The sequence below is a fragment of the Zonotrichia albicollis genome, chromosome 4, assembly GCF_047830755.1.
Source record: "Zonotrichia albicollis isolate bZonAlb1 chromosome 4, bZonAlb1.hap1, whole genome shotgun sequence".
NCBI lineage: Eukaryota > Metazoa > Chordata > Aves > Passeriformes > Passerellidae > Zonotrichia > Zonotrichia albicollis.
This window is the reverse complement of record NC_133822.1, coordinates 46,944,875-46,963,030: the sequence shown is the minus strand read 5'-3', so window position 1 is coordinate 46,963,030 and position 18,156 is coordinate 46,944,875. Positions and strand designations below refer to the sequence as shown.

The 18,156-nt window shown below is 40.8% G+C and overlaps 1 protein-coding gene across 3 annotated transcripts in view; it reads right to left on the bottom strand.

Annotated features, from left to right (window-relative positions):
* The window catches only part of OSBPL8 (oxysterol binding protein like 8), an 83,720-nt gene extending 67,111 nt beyond the window's left edge, over positions 1-16,609 (bottom strand). For 2 of the 3 annotated variants that reach the window (XM_005480621.4, XM_014272074.3), the window contains exon 1: positions 16,412-16,609. The gene's annotated coding sequence lies outside the window, so the exon portion shown is untranslated. Of the gene's footprint in view, positions 1-4,769; positions 5,066-16,411 lie in introns of all 3 variants that reach the window. The other variant, XM_074539700.1, reaches the window with a different exon arrangement.
* Between the last annotated feature and the right edge of the window lie 1,547 nt (positions 16,610-18,156).

Here is an 18,156-nt window from a genome sequence, read left to right as displayed (position 1 = left end):
AGCCTGAGTAATACTGATTTTAATAACAGCAACATGCAGAGTTTCTAATCTAAAAACCAGCTTGGCATACATAATCTTTCACATGAGAAAGGATTTCGTTCCTTCATTTTGTAGCCCTCAACAGAATTCAGAGAAGGATGAGCATCTATTTTTGATGATCACAACCTGAGAAAGCATACCATATCCCAGTAGCTCTTAATACAGTGGCATGTTTTACACTCCCTCCCTGACAGCTTCTAAAAAGTCTGTGAAATTCACAATTTCAGCTTTTTTGTATCTAAATTGTCTGCAACAGACATGCAATATGAAATTAAAGCTTGTAACTCTAGAAGTGCTATTAACTTAATAAAATCCAGACTAAAAGTGAATAGGCAGCTAGATATTTCAAAGCCATTTATAAGCATCAAAATTTCAACTGAGACAACTACCTAACCAAGATAAGCACACAAACATTCCAGTTAGAGCATGAAGTAATAAGCAATTTCCCCCAAGAGAAAAGCACTATGCCAACACTTCACATACAATGAGAATTGACTGTTCCCAAATGTTGATAAGTATAATTAACCTTCTAACCCTGCCTTTGGCCTTGAACATTAAACCTGAATTCATCTTGAAAACCAATTAAAATGCTAAGCAGTCTGTCTGCTTTGGGACTGGAGAATAGCATTCAATCAAAATAAAAGCATAGCACAATTGTCTCCTTAGACACCGTCAAGGATCTGTTAGCTGTTTTAGTAAATAAATAAATCACATTTTAACAAGAACTGAAAAATTCTTCACAAATATCCTGAAACATTTAAGGTTTATGAAGGCAAAACTGAAGGTTTAACAGGAAAAATAGCCCCAGAGAAAAAAGATAAAGATGATCTAGGTGGGCTGTGAAGTTTGGTTTTGCCTTTTCATGCTATCTTTAACAACAGACAGTAATTGTACAGTACAGTTCCCATTCAAAGAGCTTAACTTCTCTCTCTCATTCATTCTGCCTTTTAGATTGCCTACTGACAAGGAAATCTACTTATAATTTATGTCACCCAACCTGCTTTTTTTTATGTCTGCCATTTTGAAATTAGTAGAACAACTAGACAAGCAGGAGGAACTGGAATTCTCATTTTTCTTTCTTTCTAACTTCTTCTTTCCTACATCATAGATATTTCCTCTTAAAAAAAAAACAAACATGCCTACTTGCCATGAAATTCAGATGCATGTGACTCTGTGATGATCACATTTCTTCTCATAACTTTACTTCAACAGAAGGAAAAGCAGGTAAAGTGATTTCTGATTTTCTAGTGAATCTGAGCTGATGAGCACCATTCTATAGTTACTACTCAGTTTTAACATCAGAATTTTGTTTCCAGTGATATATTCCAGTGTTATATTTTAGCATAACTTCATTCACTACTGGAGTTCAGAGTGGCATTAATTACTTTTTCTTCCCCATTTTTAGAATTTATTTTTAAAAATACACAATATATCTGCCTACCAGGCATCTGTTCCATTATTTCAACAAGCTTAAATTTGCTCTTCATTTTGAGAACAGGTCCTTGACGAAGTGGCAGAAAGTCAGAATCATGTCCATGTCACATTTCACGGCTCATAGCTTCCAGGGAGCCCTGCCGATGCTGCTCAGCTGCCTGGGAGATGCTGTAGGTGGCAGCATTTCACAGAGCTCACCGCCCTGCCCCAACCTGCAGCTAGGGATGCCCACAGGGAATACACTCCAAGGGTGGTTCAAGAACCTTCAGGCATTTCCACAACATACCACACACGGTAAGGAAGTATACAAACTGCTTTAATCTGAAAAGCAACCTTCTCAGATGCCTAAAGATATGTACCATAATGTCAGTTAAACAAAAATGTTAAGTTACCACAGGTGAGATCATCCTTAAAACACAGATCCACAATAAACTGCTCCCATGTATGGGATTTGAGCACACTCAGACATTTTGTTTCAGATTACCAGAAGAAAAATCAAGTTTTAGTTTTCCACAGTGGCCTCATGTTTCAGAATAGAAAGTGCTGTTCTAGTGCAGGTGTACATCTGGATTGCCTGGACTCTCACTTCACTTGAAATGGAGGCACTTTCAGAAAGTAACTGCCTGCACAGAAAACATCTCAATTTCATGCTAAAATATAGGTCTAGTCTGTCAGCAACACATTTTCCACACAGGACGCCCCAAAAGCAGTCACTTTTGTCTGGAAGCTGACTGTTCACATCATGGCATGCATGGCATGAGCTTCTCAGGAATGAACCACCACTCACTCCTGGAAAACATAAGTAACATGAATCCAAATATATATATTGCTTTGACTTCCAATTCTCTCTCTTCCTACAATTTTAGCAGGAGTTGAAAAAAGCAAAGTATGCTATATCCTATTGCTACAACGCTTGTGTCTTCTGCCACACATGCCAGAAGCAGGCTGAAGGGCAAACTGTGCAAATCCCATATGACCATCATGGTTTCTACCCATGTCATTATGGGCAGACAAATGACTCCATCACTAGCAAGTCAGTAGCTTTAGGAACCACCTCAACAGCAATTTCAATGCTCCCCCAGATAAAATCCATCTCCTAGCTGTCAGCCTCATTATGCATCTCAAGCAAAGCACATAACACCAGCTCCCAGGACACCAAGCATGCCAGCTTGTCTTTGTAATGCTCACAAATCAGAATCCATAGGAGTCTGACATTTCTACTCCTTATAAGGAAGGACAGCCTGCTGAAGATCAAAATTACTGTCTTTGCTACTCAGCAAAACATTTGCTGGGAACTAGAGGATGCATGAGACACCAGAAACAGCGATGATGAAGGAGGAACAGAAGCCAAGACACCTATGTCATCCTCATTAAGTCAGGAAACAAAGTCCAAGGCTGTCCTGGAGAGCACACTGATAGCACTGCATTCCACCAGAGTATCAGCACTAGGGCTCCTACAAGTGTTGGTCAGAGCAAATAAACTTATGCTGATAACAACCCCCTTGGAGTCAGTATTGGGAGGAGTGGAGTGTTACTAATTTTGCTTTATAGCTTATGCTTGCAGTAATTTGTTTGAGGAGGGAGGAGACATTGACATAGGCACCTGAACTGCAGCTTCTCCCACACTGTTACAATAGCATGATCTTTGCAAGGTAAGCAGCAAAGTCTGTCATGCATGAGATTCAAGTACAGACATTTAAAATTTCACAACTACAAAATATTCATGCATCATGCAAGCTTCCATCAGTGAACACCTGTATTTTTCTCCAGAGAAATTAAAGCAAAGCACAAGAAGACAGAAGAAGAATGCTAGGTTTCTGAATTGCTAAGACAGCCAGGACAGCAGCAAAGAAGAAAAAACAAATATGCTGCTATTTGTTTAAATGAGAGAGGTGTGTGAGGCTAAAGATAAAACTTTTATGGGCATAGAATAAAGCTGGGATGGAGAAAAGATGTTGAGAAGAGTCAGACAATTATGACCAAAACACTTAATGACACAGGGCCATCACCTAAAAGATGACTACAGCAAGACAAATACGGAGATAAATGTATTTTTTTAAAATCACATAACAAATTTCAAGTAGACATGACCCTGAAGCAGGATGGCAACTAAGGCTGCCAGAGATCAAGTGGGCTTTTGTTCAGTACTGATGGCAACAGCAGCACTGTGTCACAAGAAGAGGACAGATGCTAAACAGAGTTGGAAAACTGTACCTATCATACCTGTGAGTGGTAATAAAAAAGCCTCATTCTTTCTTCTCCCTCACCACTCAACTCTTGGGACCCTTGACACTGGAGAAGGGAGTGAGGATTCAGTGGGAGCTTTCAGACTGAAAGGTAAAACCCTGATAACATATGCACACCTTCCTTCACTCCGGTCCTTTTCTACGACTTCCCATGAAACTTGTTTAGCAATTACTTTTCCCTCCTCCACAATTTCCCCTGTCTGGGCTGCCCTGCTGCAGAACACGCTGTGCAGATTGCAGGTGGTCAGCTATAGCAAGTTACAAGTCATTAAAACACCATCTGCTCCCTGACAAAAGCAACAAGAAATTAAAAAAAACACCATGAAAATGAAAAAAACCACCCCACATCCTTTTCTTCCTTCCTTCCCTTCATCCAAAAGGTGACAGGCAGAGGTGCAAAATCAAACACCATCTCTATGAAGGCACTATATTCAGAAAATTATTCTATGAGCCAAGAGCTTGCTTCCACAACATTTCCCCCAACACCATAAAGCCAAATGAATCACAACAGATGCTACTCATTTGGCAAGAAAGACAACCCAAGCTTCCTAAAATCTGCATTGTAAGACAGAAATATCTGCTAAGCAAGCAGTTTATGTTTTAATCACTTACAAGAAACTTACAGTAAAAAAACCCCAACCAAACCATACCACCACAAAAATACCAAACTGTTTAAATGAAATTGTTAGCTAACACTGGAAACTAACACATTTTTTTAAACCCACAGAGACATCGACAAAATGCCTACAATGAATCACAGTTGAAATTTACATGCAATAGAGCAGACATGTTTCAGCCATCATTTTACATCATTGAACACTATACATTGAAACCAACACCAGGTCTCTCTCCCTCTAATTTCCCTTTCCTTTTCCTGGGCTGCCAACATTAATGCTTTTTTACATATTAAATTCACAAACAGTCAACTGCCAGACAATATTCCACATACAGAACTAAAAGGAAAAACAAATTAAACTCATTGTATTTAGTTCTTAAGAACAACACACAGTGAAGTAACACTTAACGCTGTTTTCTTAAAATGCAACAAACCTTAGCTTCCTGAAGTTTCAAATTAAACCCAAAAGAGCCAGCAGTTTGAGAAGCCTGAGCCTCTTGTTGCTACACAGCAGTACCAAGTATCCACATTGTTACAGAAAAATTACTGGTTTCTTCTTCCACAAGCAGACTAAGCCATCTAATTCCTCTGTTGGATCTTCAGCAGCCTGATGCATAATGTACTGTTGCAAGTTCTGATGACGAAGACAGGAAGATATGATTTTTAACTATTCTCAGCATGAGAAATGTTATGCTGGTAATTATTTCAGATGCATAATGAATTCCTGTTCCTGCAATAAGAGGAAGAAGTAGTCCACAAATTATTATCCAGAATAATTAAGGAATAGAGTTCAGAAATAAATCCATGGAAGGAAACAAAAGCATGAAAATGCAGGAAGACAGGCAAAGCTACATCTGCAATATATTTGTCAGAGATTCCTACTGGCAAATATTTAATCCACATAGGATGTAAAGATAAATAATTTCTTCTCTTTTTGGATGAAAGCCCAGAGGTGATAATTTGAAGCAGATTACAGCAACTGAAACAGTACAGCTCAATGTTGACTTTTGCCTTAGCCTGTTCATGCCTCAATTCCATCCATGCTGCTAATATGGCAATTAATAAGATGGAGGTTATTTCAGTATATTTACATTAAGAGATAACACAAGTCCTGTTCATAAGTAGGTTATATTTACAAAAACAATCTATCAATCACAGAGGAAAATTACTTGAGATAAGGGAAAAACCCTAGTTTTCTTCATTTCATAAAGAAGAATGAAATACAATTCAATAATTGGTAAAATAAATAGCTAAAATCTGTATTGAAGTTCTTTTCTGGTCAATTTATAACAAAAAATAAATGTTTCTACTCAATAAATGGTACAACATGCAATCATCAATTTGTTACGCTTGAAAAATCACCACCACCTACCAGATATTTAATCTTCTTTTTGACAGAAATCAAGCTCTGTTTAGGAATAAGGTAGAAATCAAAAATAAGATATACAAGGAAACTTTTAAAGTTTACTGAAGACAGATATTTATATATAAATATCTATATATATATATATAGATATATATATGGCTATTTATAAGCCAAAAACAGGGGGAAAGTCCAAAAGCTTGTTTTAATTCAACAAGGTCTCTCAACACAAAAGTAGCACAACTTGTCACATGATCTGACAGTGAACAGAGCAGAGGTCTTCTACAAATTTAAAAAGAAAGCAAAGCAAAACCACCGCAAACCACGCCCTCTCAGACCACAGGCCTCATTTCCTTACACCAGTTCTTAATTTAGTTAACAAGAAAGTATATTTCCCTGCTCCAAGCTGACAGCCACACAGAGCTGCTGACACTGAAAAAACCCAATTATTGAGCTTCAGAGAAAAATATTCTGATTAGTGCATGGAGAGGAATATTGAGCAGTGTTCTTTGAAGCACTAACAGTAAGTGGGTATAGTTAATATTTAATTAAAGTAGCTGCCATGGTACAGATCCATCTGTACACTCAGGTTTATTTCTCGCCAGTTTCTCCTTCACTTTATAGGACAGCTCACTGCATTCTACCTTGATTAGAACCTTTAAGCCTTCTGCTCAGTGCTCCTTGGCCTTATCAGACTTTTTTTTAATCAAAGGAGAAAAATCCTCATGAAGGAAGAACATTTATTCTTGTTGATGATTTCACAATTGTGTCTTAAAAATTCTGCTTATGCTCAGTAATTTTGTGCGCTATTTAAATCGATGGAATTGTGATTTCAGTAGGGGAAATGCTTCTGCTTGCCAGTTTCACAGGCCTCAAATCCGTGCTTTCCTCTGGTGACTTTCTTTCCCAGGTACTTTGATGTAGCTGTTTGCATTAAGGTTTATCCTGACCATTTTCAAGGCAGCACAGGTTTGTAACAGTTAACTACAATCCTGTTTCCAAGCTAGAATCAAGGTACTGTTTTTAAAAACAGCAAGCAGTAAATCTTTATAGGTAGCTTGGTGTGGGGTCCTTAACTCTGTGTACAAAACAAGATCCAAATGTTAGCTTATTGGCTTTGCTGCACAATCAAAGAGTACATTTTAATTATTGATGAGAAATTACAGAAGTGTGATTTCAGCAGAGGAAATGTTTATTGTGACATAAACCTTCCAGCCTCCAAGAAATCATAACAGACAGCCCAGCAAGACCCTTAGTGTTAGAAATGTAACTTTTCATGTATTGTGCAGATTCAATTTAGATTTTTTAAAGCACTAATTGAAGCAGAGCTACCTTCAATTTCCATCATACAGATAAGCAAACTTGCTTGACTTACCTATACCAAAAATTTCTTGGTTTTTTTCCTAAAGGAATTTGCAAATAAAATGAAGGACTGCAGGTCACAGCTGCTGTGTTAGGCTGAAGACCTAGCTGGGAGCCCTGCACTGAGAATTGCCAGCTCACAGTTTCCAGGAGGTTATCTCCTCCTCATGTATTGCTAGCACACTCTTACCTATGCAAATATATACATGCACACATGCAAATTATATTCTACAGGTTCAGCAAGTCCTTGCAGCAAAGCAGATTCTACACAGGCCCTGTATCACATCCAGACAGCACACACCACTGTCCAAGTAACACAGGCAAGCACAACACTTAAGGAAAAGAAAGAAGTAAACCCTCCTGCAGCTAGTAGTCCTCCACAGTGTCTGATCCATCTGGAGAGAATATAAGGGAATTGTCATGCCCTCTTCCAAAACTGTGATCTCCTGAAAAACAGCTAAAGCCACAGTCAGATATGATGCCTAGAGCTACAGGAAATCAGACAGAAAATTCCCTTCAGCCTTTTAATGGTGATTTTAAAGGAGACCAAGGCAGAAGACAGATGGTAAGTATCTAGTGAAATTGGAACAGATAATGTAGCTCCAACTGCATGTAAAGTAGACAGGCCATATCTCACATGAAAAGCAGCAATCCCAGATGTCTTCTCTTCAATAAAGCTAACAGAAGGAGGCCCTTACCATCCTATTAACACAGACAAAAATAGAAGAGAAGCAAAAAGGCCACCTCAACATTGGCAGAGCAGCTGCTATTAGGTTAGGAAAGTGATGCAAGTGGTCTTCACTCACAAAAGATACTCTTCCATTAGTAATTTGTCCATGACATCCACTGCTACTTCAGGTAACAATTAACAGCATTCTTCAATCCTCCTCCTTTCCCTCTACTGCATATTACTGTAACGTTAGCAACATTGCCTGAATTGGAAAAGCATATTAGCAGGGACAAAAATCAGAAGACAATTCAGCATTGTAAGGTTCCCACATAAGAAACGAAAGACGAGAGCCGCAGATTTCTAATTCAGAGAATCAATCATGATCAGCCATCTAGAGAGCTGGAAAATATGCAAGTCTAAAACCCAATATAGATATGGAAATTTCTCTTTGTAGATCTTTTACTTTAGCTGTCCAATACAAGACCTAAATGACTTCTCCTGTTGCAGAGACCTCTCTTTTTGTCTCCCAAAGTGGAAAGAGGGCGTTGAGAATAAGGAGCATTAAGACAGCATGTTTGCATTATCTCCTGGTTAGTTACTCAACTGTACAGTCATACTAGCAATATTTAACATGCTTTGCAGAATTATATTGTCTGGCATACTATACCCAGAATAAATGGGTGGTGGCTGTACAGTACATATAACAAATCCACTGAGATGAGTCAAAGCCAAATTTTCCCTCCATTTGGCCCAGGTTTACAGTGCAGGCTATGAATCAAGTTTAGCTGGTGTACAACATCTCCCTGTGCCAATATAGTTCAGGAGGAGAACAAGCTATTAGAAACAATGAATTGACACTGAGCTGATGCCAATTTGTGGCCCAAGTCCACGGAACTTTTCCTTTGCAATTTTTCCTCCAATCACGCTAGCTGTTATTTGACATCTTCAACAAATAATTTTTAAGATTTTTTTGTATTTAACTCTGTATCTAGACAAACTTTGTTTCCTCTAGACTTGGATTAAACACATTCATAATTACTAAAACACTCCTTGCTAAAAGAAGCAATAGCTCCTTAGAATGGTCTTTAGGGGCAATACAAGTGCCACTTCCAAGTCTTGTCATTTTCATCTTGTTAATGTTTCAACTCAGACCCACTCCTCTATTTTTGGAACTGGTATACTAGAACAGTTAACACTTCCTTTAGATACCAACCTATGTCTTTAGCTACTTTATTCCATATTTATACATGGACTACGGATTAATAAAAACATGATGTTTCAAGTACTTAAAATATGTATCTTTTTTAAAGTTACTCCATCTTCTTTATAAAAAAATCCAGTAATCTTGAGTGTCCAATAGTCCCTCAAAAAGTACAGTACAGCAGCTTCCAAGACAGAAAAATGACAGCACTAGCGTTAGTCATATTAGCATTTTCAACTTCTACCAAAAAGATTAAATTATGCATCCATCTATTAGTGGAAAAAGAGCACTTGGTTGACCTCACAGGTACTCTTCTCCTGAAAACGACCAAGGCCTGAAACAAAGCAGTGACAGGGGTTTGCACCATCTCCGTCCAGCACCATTCCTACAATTTACATCTAATTTAGCTCCCAGTTGTAACTCTGTGGAGCCAGTGCTCAGTAGAGCACAGAACTGCAGTTTCACGTTCAGCAGCCACGTGTAGGTGGCAAGGAGTCAGCATAACTGGCATGTTCTGCACAGGAAGCACAAAGATTATCTGTGCCTGTCTACAAAACAGGAGATGCACCAATGGTAGACTACCTAAGAACAAATAAATGCCTCCATCAAGAAGATAAGCTGCCTCATTTCCATATGAAATGGAAAATTCTATATTGAACCCCCCCATGTGTGAGGGTGGGGATGAGGGAGAAGAAGGTAAGTGGTTCGCTCTTAAAAGTCAGGCCCAATTAACATAGACTGCATTATATGCATTGCCACAGTATCTCTATTTAGACCAAAACATTTTCCTTGCGTTATGTAATCAATTGCACTACTCTAAATGGAGATCTAAACTGGCTCAGTTCCGTTCAGAGACACAAATAAACTTGTTCTTGTGATTGCCTTCCACTGGAAAAAGTACTGAAAGAAATATCACAAGAGCTCTGATTACATCTAAAGCCTTCTAACAGAGCTCTTACTAGACAAAGGTAAAGTCATGCAGGGAAAGAGCCTGGTGACCTTCTACAGCCATGTCAAATGTTTGTTTTCCTATTTATTACGTATTGTGAGTTTCAGACTGAAACTCTAGCATGTTTCAGTCCTTCTCTTAGACTAGTTCTCCAGTGAGGAACAATAGGAAACCCACTCTCCTGGTACAGTACGGTGCTGCTGTATGTGAGTCCCAGAGCTGAGAAACAACGAACTGCAGTTTCTGCAGACCCACTGCTTTAACGCGTAAACAATATCCCAGCTATCTCTTCATGCTAAAGAACAATATTTGACTAACGCAGCACAAAGGTTCACAAGCTGCACCGAAACCTCCACTGCAAATAAACTGCCTCCTCCTCTCCTGGCAGCACCAGCATCCCAGCACACAAAGAACAAACACCCCAGCCTGCTCCTCTCTACCACCCATCCCCACGCATATTGCTGGGCTCTCGGGCAGCTGCCTCTGAGACGGGACTGGAAGGAACAGCTTGCACAGGGAATGGCAATTGGGATTTATTCTGAAAGCTTCACGTGCCTGTGAACAGTATTTTTCCCTAACTCCAGTCACGCACTCCGCAGCATTTTCATGCCCCGCAGAAACAAACCACAATATATGGCCTGCTTTAAAGAAAAAACAGTGACCCATAAGCAGCTATTTACATCAGAACTAAATATGCAAGAATAAAGAAAAAATATGCTACTTATTACTGGAAAGAGTTAATATCTGTAACCATGTATCCCCATACCAAGTGATCTTTTCTACTACACCACAACCAGACCAGGGAAAACTACTGTTTCAAGTTTCTCAATTCAGTGTCATTTAAGAAATATCTATTCACATATTTACAGCATTAACACAATACTTTTTAAAACCTGCAAAGATTGCAAGACAATAAACTATGAATAGGTTAACTAAAAAATTAGGTCAATGCAATATTGAAGCAAATGTCACCCATCTTTTACCTATAAAAAGTATTCACTTTGCCCATAAAGGATGCTTTTTACTACATGTCTTAGAAGTAATTAGAAAAAAATCCACTTGAAATTTTAAGCAAATGAACTTGCTGTATACCTGGCCAAGTGCTTCATGAATCTTAATACATCACATTTCAGCTTTAGAATACAGGCAGGAATCTTTTATAATTCATGAATTTGACAACAACTAAATCTATAATTTATTTTCACAAATCTTGTATCAAAATATGGCTCTCTTTTTATGTATCACCACCCCATTGTAAGTAATAAATTGTCTTAACTCTCCAAATCATCTGTAACAAATACAACATCTAAAGAATATTTTTGAGGAAAAATAAGCCAATCACTGAGACATGGCCTGCTTAGGTAGTAAGAAAAAGACCAACTGTACATGAGACAAAGCCAGGTTTGGAATGATGCTTCTACTACTTGAAGAGTCACATAAACCATTCATGGGTGTTATTAATTACTCTGAGGTGGAATGAGAGGTGAAAACTGCCCTTTAATTTATTAAGCTTTGGGAATGCTTAACAATAGATAAATAATACCCAAGCCACAGTCAAGGACCCAACTTGGTTTACTACACCACCTGCTTAAGGACTATTGGCTTTTAACATGTGAATTCTAAAAAGCCCCACTTATTTTCTCATGTGGAATTCCTTAAATAGCTAGAAATGTCAACCAAAAATAGTCTCCCTACAATACACATGCTTCCCTAAGTTAAGCAAGAAGACTCAATAAAATAATTTTTTTTCACATGTTTAAATGACCAGTATTAGACCTGCACTTCCAAGTCCAAGCCTATTCAAAAGAAACTCACTGGTCTTTTGAAATAACCTGCAAAATACCATGGCTTCTGTTTGCAGGCAAGAAAAAGATAACTGTGGAAGGAAACATGCTGGTTTTCCTTATCTCAATAGTCATATTAACAGCTTCTGCAGTATTACAACACAAACACTGGGTGACAGGATTAAGGCACTGGCAAATGGCTGAACATATAGATAGCATACGAACTAGCTCAAGCCTAGATGCAATGAGAACTCTTTCAAATGGATGAATGAATGGTTAAATAAAAAAAAAAAAAAAAAGAAAGGAAGATCAGATACACACATTCCCATATGGTGCCAAAGTCACTGTAACCTCCAGAACTTCTTGAGAGACAGATGTAGCATTTTTAGTGGATGAATGATAAGTGCTGTACTCTGTGCTGAGGGAACAAGCTGAGATAAAACCTCACATCCCCAATTAAAAGTGTGAAGAAAATTAGATTTATTCCTCTCCTAGCACCAGAAGTCCAAGCTATTTCCTCAAAGTGAAAATCTGACTTCCCAAATGCCTCCTACCATCTGTCAAACAGTTTTAGCTGTTCTCAAGAAGCTTCTTATGCTACTATACACATTACATCTGCAACAGATTTCCTTCTTGTAGAGTACAGATGGGATTAAACACTGTTTTATAACAAATATAGCAAAATACTGCTCCAGATTTCAACTGTGTACAATCCAGAACCAGTTACTCTGAATAAAACACTTCTAACATATCTGATACTAATCAGTGGCCTATTATGAGCACTGTTTCCCAAACTTCACTTGCTGCATTTATAGAGTTCAACACTCTATACAGGCCTTCCTTTTAAAAGCCAATGCCAGCCATCACAACATCAAGCTCCATCATGGTCTGAAATCACCAAAATGAGAGAAATCACCAGAAAAGCATGCAATTTGCTGTTCCCACAAGCTGGACAAGCATATGTATTAAGACAAAGCTACACAGAGCTGCTTCCACTCCATCTAAACTGACAGGAGTTTCTTAGGAAGAGAAACTACCTCCTTCATCAGAAGCTAATTTATAAAAACAGACCCAAATCAATGCAGATTCTTTAAGTCCAAGGTCCAAATTAGTCCACAAGGATGCCACAATGGATCTCCTCTACCAGTTGTCAATACCATTAAGTATTTTTCAAAGTCAATAACTCATTTTTTCTAGTTTTTGGTTACTAGGCCTTCTAGCACCTAGAAAACTTGTGCAAGTCACACTTGTCTCAGTATTTGTTCACACATTCTCAAGAGAAGCAAGAGCCTTACCAAGCCCTTCACACGGCTCCAGCTTTAAACTCAGAGCATGATTCTCCACTTTGTAGAGAGGTGGGAGAGGCGTAGGCAGCAGATGGAAGGAAGGGAACTATTTACCAGCTGAAGCTAAACACAGAGGATATCAACTTTACCCGAAAGACAGGAGAACAGCAAAATAGTCACTCAAAAAAATTTCAGAGACAGTCCTCTAAAGTGAATCAAAGGCATTGGGAAAAACATTTTTTGTTGCTGTTGGTTTTTTTCAAACAAAACAAAAGACCAAGACTGTGCCCATCATTTCTTCTGTCTTGAACAAGATTTGCTTCTGAACTATATTACCATCAACCACCTGCTCTAATAGAAGATGATTATAATTGCTGTGTAACAACCAGAAAAGATTAACTAATTCAACATCATTATGACCACATCAGAATACTGAGAGGGGGGAAAAAGAAAACTACACGGTAAATGCAGTTCACTCAGGAAACCAACTAAAGAATCATTTTACACTTAGAAGCGATATTTTTAACTTCCACACCAATTCACCAAAACAGCCTAGGCAACGAACTACACTGCTTCACCCTTCCTGTGAAAACAGTGACTATACAAACACCTCCCTCCAAAAGCTTTGTGCCACTGCTCCTCTGCTTCCCAGCTGTACATCTGCTATAGAAGCAAGATCTTCATTAACAGCATAGTCTACTATGAAACAATTTACCTGACCAAGAGGTTCACACCACAGTTTAGAGAATAGAATCAGCAATGTCTGTGTTTATGCTACTTTAATTACACTGCATAGACTGGAGAAAAACCCACCCATGTTGTGAGTAAAAACATGCTGTTTTCTACAGCTATCACTACTTCTTCACTGAAGGTCTTTATTTTTGTTTTCTCTCATAATTCTATGTTTTGTTGAACAATAAAAACTGTTGTTCTGTGTTTAATCATAAATTTGAGTAATGTAGATGCAGGATGCATGTTCATTAAAAAGAAACTAACAGAACTAAAACAAACCACATTGCTTGGCACATTAGGAACTTTTAAGTATATGACATCAAGTAAATTCTCCAACAAATTTATTTTTATGTTCTGAAGCAGAAGACCAAGAGATAACTTATCCGGCAGCCTAAAGCAAGAGGAATTACACAGCACAGGAAGGGAGAAGGGAGAAAAGGTCTTTAGAAAACTCTGCTGCATGCTTCAGGAAACAGAGTTTGTGGGAAATGCAGTGGGGAGGGAGGTGGTAAAGCAGTAATCAGTGAAGAGATGAAAGCCTAATAATTGACTCAACACAGTTCATTAAAACTTGGCTGAGTGTCTTATGCAAAGATTTACTGGACGGAGAGGAGGCTGGAACACAACTTCACAGAATACAAAGTATGCATAGTTTCTTTACTAGGTAGCTGCACAACCATTTATTTGAAAGTGTAACAGCAGACCAGACGGAAGAAAATGGGTAAGTGCCGCATCACCTCAGACCCTTCTCGAGCATGTTAACAGAATTTAAGAAAAGACAATCTAAAAATAAGCCATCTTCAGCGAACTTCCATTCCCTCCAAATTATTTTCCCTTCATTTCTGCATCTTCTTTCTCTTTGGAGCAAGCAAACCACTATTAAAAGAACAGGACCACTGAAGTCTGACTTTCTGTTTCAGTTCAGAAAGTCAGTTTCCCCATAAAAAGTGTACGAGTCCAACATTGTTTCCTGCAACATCAGAAAATTCTTCCTATTGTAAAAGTTAACAAACATTAACAAGCATTTACAGAACAGAGTTTGAGGTACTCTGGGGGTTTACATGCAGCAGAGATATGAGCTGGACAGACCTTTACTAAAAAGTCATTTTTTAACTAATTTGACAAAGCAGCGTGTTTAAAAGGACTTCTTTTCCCTGACCCATGATTAAAGTAGAAAAAGGATTTTGTCTTGCTAGGTCTAAGCTACATCAGCCTCGAAATATTTGGTTTACTTACATGATTTTTAGAGTCTTTTTCCAAACTAAATGATTCTAAGATCTTCACAACTCTAGAATAAATAAAACAAAGAGGAGCCAAAGGGTCCACAAGTGACCACAATCACACAACTCTTTTTTCTCCAACTAGTTTCAATTCTGAAGTAGACACATCAAATCAGCACCTGGAAAGGAGAGCTCTACGGCCAGGTTTTGGAAAGTTGTATAATCACAAAAAAATAAATTCAAAGCTCAGGAGTTTTGACTAAAAGCTAGTACTTAGCTAAAACAACAAACGACCTCAGAAGTTTGCAGGGAATTCGAAAACAAAACAGCACACAGAAAATTTACCCAGTCCCTTGTACAGTTACTTGATAGCCAACAATGCAACTATGCTCCTCTCACATTTTCCACATCATTGAAAACCAAAACTGTATCAACTCCAAACTCAACAGACCTGACAAAGACAAGAGGGCAGTCCTGCTATTTACACAGTTGTGTTGCTGCCCATTATGCCCACTATAGACTAACAATTGGGTACTATCTCCTGTCTTTTCCAAACTTCAAAACGGAGGTTGATAATTAACGAGCATTAGCAGAATCCCGATTGCACTAACACTCAGATCAAATAGATTTACATTTCCTATGATTAAGTTGAAATGACTGACGTGATGAAAGTTGCCAGATGAAAATCAACTCTTTTTAAAAGGTATCCTGATCTCAGTCCCAAGAACTCTGTTCTGGACAGTGGCGGCACGAAACACGTTAGAAACAGTGACACGCTGAACTGATGGCTCTCCTCCTTTCAGAAGACAAATTCTACAGCGCACAGCTCTATCGCACAATTTGCGAACACCACTATTTCAAGCAAGCGTGTGAACATCATCTGGACGATCTCGGCGTTGGCGGAGCAGAGCGCCCTTGGAGCCCAGGCTCTTTAGGGAGCGAGCCATTTGCGAGGCCTGCTAATAGAGATGCAGGAGCGCGGCTGGCAGCGCCGCGGGACCGGGGACAGTAACCAGGTTTCTCTCCCCCGGGCACGGCCGCAGCGCAGGCTTGTTTTCCCAGTGCGAGGGGAAGGAGGTTACCGGCAGTCACAGCAGATACATTTTAACTGCATTTAACGCGACCGGTTGCAACGGCGGCGGGCCGGCGGGCCCGGGGTGCGCGCACGGCACTGGCAACAGCCGGCCCGGGGTGCGGAGCCCCCGGCCGCGGTGCCCGGCTCCGCGGGGCCGTGCTGGCAGCCCGGCACCGCCCCGAGCTGCCGCAGCCCGCTCAGCCTGCCCGCGGGACCCAGCTCGGCCGGCGCCCGCCAACACCCACCGGGCCCGGCGCTACCGGAGACCCCCGGCGACTCCCAGCAATCCCCTCCCGCCCGGCAGCCGGGGCAGGCGGCACGCTCGGCAGCGCGGCCCCGGCGGGGAGCTGGGTGGCACCGTGGCACACGCCCCCCGCCTCCCGTCCGCAGCCGCGGTGGCTGTGGTGCTGCCCCGGAAACGCCGCTGCCCTCACCTCTGCCCGCAGCAGGTCCGGCGGGAGGCGCGGAGGGGCGTCCGGCCGAGACCCCTCCCCTGCCGTCCCCTGCAGGCGCGGGCTGCGCTGCCCCGCGCGGCTCGGAGCGCTCCCGCTGCCCCGCTCCCGCTGCTGCCGCCGCGGCCCCGCCCGGTCGCCGCCTGATCCGCTCATCCGCCGCGGCGGGAGGCGCGCGCGCAGGCGCGGGAGGCGGCGGCGGCCCCGCCCCCCGGGGTGCGCGCGGGTGGGCGCGGTGTGAGGGGGGCCCGGAGGCTCCGACAGAAATTCTGGCTGTGCCGAGCTGGGCCTGGCCCGCCGCTGGGAACCTGCGCAGCATGCGGGCAAAGCACGGGCTCGGGTGGCGCCCGGCGCTGTAACATCGCCCGGCCTGCTGTTACGGGATAACTTCGGCAGCGGAAAAGTAGTAACAGCGGAAATAAAATGCGGTCTGAGGCATGCAAGGCGTCGTCTCAGATTAACATCACAACAGGAACCCTGAATTGTTTTTTTTCTTTTTTTTTATCACCTCAAAATATGACTTCTCAGATTCACAGAATCAATTAGGTTGGAAAAGACCTCTGAGATCACCGAATCCAACCTATGACCCAACACCACCGCGTCCATTAGACCGTGGCACTAAGTGCCACATCCAGTCTTGTCTTAAACACTTCCGTGGGCAGACGGTGGCTCCACCACCTCCCTGGCCAGCCCATTCCCCTGTCTAATCACCCTTTCTATGAAGAAATCCCTCCTAATGTCCAACTTAAACCTTTCCTGCTGCAGCTTAAGACTGTGTCCTCTTGTCTTGTTGCTGGCTGCCTGGGATGAGAGACGGAACCTCACCTGGCTACAGCCTCCTTTCAGGGAGTTGGAGTCAGCAATAATGTTACCCCGAGCCTCCTCTTCTCCTTCACTTTTAAACACATCCTCCATAATAAGAACCACCGTGAGCAGCTTACATATATTACTGTATTTCAAGTGAGATCAGCATGTACCTCACGTTGTTATCACCTGCCAGTTGACAGTGCTGAAAACAGTTGCTAAATGTAGAGCATCTTCACTTACTTCAAGGGAAGGTACTGTCAGTGCATTCTGAAGGTATCTGGCACCTTCAGCACTGACCCCCAAAGAATGCCGCAGAGAAGTTGACACTTTGGATTAATGTTCCCAACTCCAGAAATAAATCTTTTTGCTCCATCCAATTTTCATAAAATCATCTGCTGTATCTCAATTATGCAGCAGTGTGACTAGGAGTCCATTATCTTGGGCTAATGTTCCACTCACAATCTTTTCATTCTGTTCCTTGGAACCAGAATTAATTAAAAGGCTGACTATTCTTTCCTCAGTACTTTTTAATGCTTCTGTAGAAAGATGTGTATGTATTCCTGGCTGTGGAAGATTGCTTTGTCTTCTCAACAATGAGTTATAAAATGTTGAATAATACAGAGAACATATCTAATGATGAAAACAAAATTGAAGTTTCTTTGTACAAAGCTTTTTATAATTAAACAATACTTCTTCCCAAAGGAGGGCTCTGGAATGAGATAATTCACTCTGACAAGAGCCACTCACCCAGCCTTTCTTACCGTGGAGCTTTAATTCACAAGGGTGGTTGCAGTCTACAGAACAGACTGAGCCTAGCTTTGGGAAGCAGTCCTGTGCCTGTGTGCAATTCATGACTCATTTATGTCTTGCCTTGTGACAGAGCAATGCTTTAAAAGCTATTTTCAAGGATACCATATTTC